This window comes from Myotis davidii, unplaced genomic scaffold (genome assembly GCF_000327345.1).
Source record: "Myotis davidii unplaced genomic scaffold, ASM32734v1 scaffold96, whole genome shotgun sequence".
Taxonomy (NCBI): Eukaryota; Metazoa; Chordata; class Mammalia; order Chiroptera; family Vespertilionidae; genus Myotis; species Myotis davidii.
In genome coordinates, this window is record NW_006289416.1 from 8,665,438 (window position 1) to 8,669,756 (window position 4,319).

The following is a 4,319-nucleotide window of genomic DNA, read 5'->3' on the forward strand; positions in this document are numbered from 1 at the left end:
AGGCCTGATGAACTGTATTGCATCAATATTTATCCCAGCCTTATTAGCTGTAAGGACGATCATATGGAAAAAGAAATGTTGTGCAAATAGAAAGCCTTATTATAGCCAGCAAATTGGATGCATAAGCTGATTAATTTGAGATCTGTTTGGATATCCTTTGGATTATTTTGCCAAGTTTCTGGATTTTCAGTTTGAACTGGTGACTTTCAAAATTGATCCTGAGGGCAAGAGACAGTGCTAATTAGTACATGAGTTCTTCACATCTGAAAATCTGGGAATGAATCCTTCTTGGGTCAAAAGTGAAAATGAGCTTGGTTCTCTCACTCTGATCCCTGTTGACACTGTCATCATCACAAAACTATCAGATTGTTTGGCATAGCCACCAGGCCGCATTAGGAGAGCCTCAAACCCAATGGTGCAGGGCAAAGTGGCAGGTGGCAGGTCCAAGCCACACAGAAGCCAGCAGGGACATTTCCAGAGAACAGGATCCACACATACATGGCACAGGCCAGTGGCTTTAGCCCTTTGCTTTCATGTGCAGTAAATTTGTATGGGGTGGTTTTAAAAGAAAAAAAAGGGGATTAACGATGCATATCCAATCTAAAAGATAGTGTTTTCTACTTTATTTCCCTACTTGTGTTTCATTTCATTGATTTTTCCCTATAAACTTAAGACACATAAACATATAAAATGATGCAATATAGCAGAACATGATACTTTACACAATAACATGCCAACAGCACAGCCCATCACTGCCACACTGGTCTGTGTCCTCACACAAGCTCAGGGTGTGATGGAAAGGTCTGGCAGCAATTTCCCATGTCTGCAGTCATGTGTGGGTTTCCTGAGAGCAGAATTCTGATATCAATGGGACTTTGGGGGGAGGCAGGACTGGATTAGGATGGATCATAAGGGACTCTACTGATTCTCTCCTTCATTCACTCACTCCTCAGACATGTTTAGATTGACCTGAAAACTTCAGATGCTAAGCGGGAGTTTCCTTGGAATTGATGCACATACACCACACTGTACAGTGAGTCAGAGTCACTAGTGAAGTGATCCCAGCAGCCCAACAAAGAGATAACGAAGTGCTTGACCAGTGGGCTGTGGGAAGCACACCTCACCAAGGAGGGAGGAGACAGAGAAACAAGGCTATTTAAATCCAACCCCGAAGAGTCATCAGGATTCTCTGACAATTTACAGGGAACCCACAACATGGCACAGCCATGACTAGCTGGAGCCTTTGGCTATGTAGAATGCGACACAATTCAATGGCTGGACTTTAGGCTGCACTGAGCTGAAACACAGAGCCAGAAATGTTAGAACTTGCTCCTTTCGGTTTTCTGACTTTGTAGAACATTATCAGCTATCAGGGAGACAAGAGAGGTAAGACCAAAGTTCAGAACAAACACCCGTGGTCTGAAATAGGGGGAGTGAGGCAGGAGAACATTGGGTCTGCTCCTGGTGCAGGCAAGCAGACTCAGTAGGAAGAGGACACTGAGCTGGAGGCCAATACACTACACCCGCCTCCAGATCCAAGGTTTCCTTTTGTCCCACTTGTTCAAGGAGTATTTGTGGGGTCCCATGTCCAGGTCCTAAGGTGCAGCAGTGAACCCCTCTCTGTAAGCAGGGGAGAGCTCGGGGGACCCACCCAGGACACCCCACCCCCACTCCCACCCCCAGTGCTCTGGCAATTTGACTTCTCACTTGTAACCAAACGAGTTTGGTTCCTTGGACCCAGGATCATTTCTCCAGGTCAGCTATCAGCCAGAAGCCCCTCAGTGTCTCCTCCCAGCACACCCTCCCAGCATCACATCCCTGAAAATTATCAGTTGGCTTTCTGCGACACTAATGACTCCAATAACGTTGACAAGTTCAGAAGGTCACTGCAGAAAACAAGGCCATGGGCAGCCCCTGACCAAAGGTGTTGTATGGGTGAACACGAGGGCCCCCACTCTGGTCTGAATCTTCAGTTGTCACTCTGGGATCCCTATTAATTGAGCTGCAACAGGAAGGTTGAGCTGTTGATAGCAGGAGGACAGGACACCCATGCCGTCTGCCGAATGTATCTAACCACAGCTAACATCCTCAAAGCAATAAGTCCATTTTATGTCTTTCACATTTAATAGCAAATTCACCATTTAATCTTTAAGACAGAAGTTACTTATTCTCAATCTACCTCTCCTCGAACTGCTATAATCTCATGCCACTCACACTGGCCGATGGCACGAAGCCCATCACGCTCTCAAATCAGGCCCATTTTTTCATTAGCTCATATCCTTCCTGAGGTGGCCTCCTTTACAGATGGCTGATCAGCAATCAACACTAGTTTGTTTCAATCAGAGTAGCACCCGTAACTTCTCATTTGAAAACTGCTTCTCAGAAGCACATTAGCAGGAGGCGTAGAGCCACAGGATTGTAACAATGCCATTTTGCTTTCCTTGAGAAAAAAGGAGCAGAAATCCAAAGAAAAGAAAAATTCCATACATTTGCACACACTCCATGGACCTCAATGCAGATGTAAGTCTATCCTAATTGTTAATGGGTCCCCTTCAAGTTAGGAAGGAAATTAATAAATCCTATTTTCAATCTTAAAAATAGAGGCAATGGGGGGAATTTTTTAGTGACCCATGGTCCCAGGAACCATTTGCATAGTTCCAAACAAGCACTTGAGCCTAGGTGAAATCTAAATCTTAGACATTAATTTCATTAACATCACCTCTTGAGAGAGTTTTTGGTAAAGGTTTCTGGCGTCATTCTTTCCTAGAGAGAGGGAAGGAGCGTGTAGAATGCTGACAAGGCTGTGTACCCAGGCTGTCACTCTGTCCCTCCATGTCCTTTGTGAGCCAGCCAGGTCTCACCAGGATCCTACCACACTGAGGCTCTGCATGAACATGTGTTCAAAGGCTGGCTCATCCACGCTGGGAAACGCTGCCTCCAACAACCGACTTTCAACTAATTTTCTTATCTCATCCCTCTTATATTTCACTTGGGTAAATGCAGCATGGCCACACACATACTCAAAAATCGCCTTTGTCACACAGTGAAGGGGACAACTTAACATTCAATCCCTGGTGAGCCAATCAATCATTTATTAAGGAGGGTTTTGAAAATTTATCAATGTGTTCACAGAGCATGAGCCACTGAAATGTGATTTGGGATCTTTGTTTATTTGCTACTCATGCAGTTGGAATTGGTAGTGTTCTCTAATTCCATTCCTAAAATAAACAAAGGTATGAATTGTTTTGAATATGTAGTAATTGCCTGACCCCAGGACATACGCTGCAAAGTGACCACAGCTTCCTTCCAGGGGGGACATATCTGCAGGTTTCAACCATATTGCCTTTGCTCAGAATATTATTGCAATTCCTATTTTGGAACTGCCCATGTGAGAGAATCAAAGGACCCTGCAGTTGAAAATGGTCTTTTAAATGAAGAAGTCCAAACCCAGACATGACAGCTTCCGATGTCATCACAGCATTGAATCAAGGTGACCACTGGCCATAGGTTAGCGTAACACTTGCCCCTGCTCTGAAGTCCCCACAGTTGACTGGAAGAGGGATTTAGGAGGAGTCCTACCACAGAGGCACAGGTCCCTGCCAGCCAGGGCCACAGAGGCTGTTCCCTCTCGCACTGTAGCATCTGCCCTTTGTTCTTTGATGGCCACACACCGAGTCCAGAAGGGGATTATGGCCAGTCCACTTTCTACACTATGTGAGCCAAAAATAAGTGCTACTTCTAAGGTACGCACAGGCCCAGTAGGAGCAGAATGGGGTCAGAGGCAACATCTCTGAGGAGAACAGTCTGCAAGGGTGGGCAGAGGTGGCAAGATGCAGAATGGGTGGAGCACTGGGAGCAGAGGAGATGCAGGTGGAAAGGCAAGGAAGTGCACAATACCCAAAAGGCCTGGGAACTACAAAAGGACAGAGCTCTGGTTTGGCTACAGACAAGCATGCCCAAGGAGGGAGCATGTTGGCCAAGATGGAGCTTGGCAGGGCTGGCAGGAGCCCCGCAGCCAGGATAGTGCACATTGAGCTGTTGATCGATGCCACTGCCTCTCCTTTTCCTCTGCCTGTCCTCCTCCTCCACCAGTTCTGCCGAGCCCATGCTCACATTCTGCTGACCTCTGCCCCATCAGCTACAAGATTCACTGCTACATTCTGATGCAAGGTCACCTGTGTGAGCACTCTGACCTGACCTGTTGTCTTTCCTTCCCTCACTATATCATTACATCCTTACCCTGCTTACCCGATCTCATGAAGTTGGTTTTGTTCCCACTGGAGACAAAATGACCACCTGCAGGGCAGCTTCTATCTTCT